Consider the following 553-nt stretch of genomic DNA (forward strand, 5'->3'; position numbering starts at 1 on the left):
GAAATCATCAAGATCAAACAAGAAGACTTGTCAAGAACAACTTGAAGATCATGAAGAACACTATGAATGCATGATATTTTCGAAAAATGCAAGAAAAAAATTTAAAAGCATGCAATTGACACCAAACTTAAAAATTAACACAAGACTCAAACAGGAACACAAAATATTTTTGATTTTTTTATGATTTTCTAATTTTTTTTGTATTTTTATTGATTTTTATTCGAAAAACATTTTTGGAAAAACGAAAAAGAAAAGAAAAATTTTTGAAAAAGATTTTTGAAAAGAAAATTACCTAATCTGAGCAACAAGATGAACCGTCAGTTGTCCATACTCGAACAATCCCTGGCAACGGCGCCAAAAACTTGGTGGACGAAATTGTGATAAAAGAGTTTCAGGCACTGTTAGAGAAGCTCACAACTCCGTTCAACTAACCAGCAAGTGTACTGGGTCGTCCAAGTAATAAACCTTACGTGAGTAAGGGTCGATCCCACAGAGATTGTTGGTATGAAGCAAGCTATGGTCACCTTGTAAATCTCAGTTAGGCAGATTAAAT

This window comes from Arachis duranensis, chromosome 9, assembly GCF_000817695.3.
Source record: "Arachis duranensis cultivar V14167 chromosome 9, aradu.V14167.gnm2.J7QH, whole genome shotgun sequence".
Taxonomy (NCBI): Eukaryota; Viridiplantae; Streptophyta; class Magnoliopsida; order Fabales; family Fabaceae; genus Arachis; species Arachis duranensis.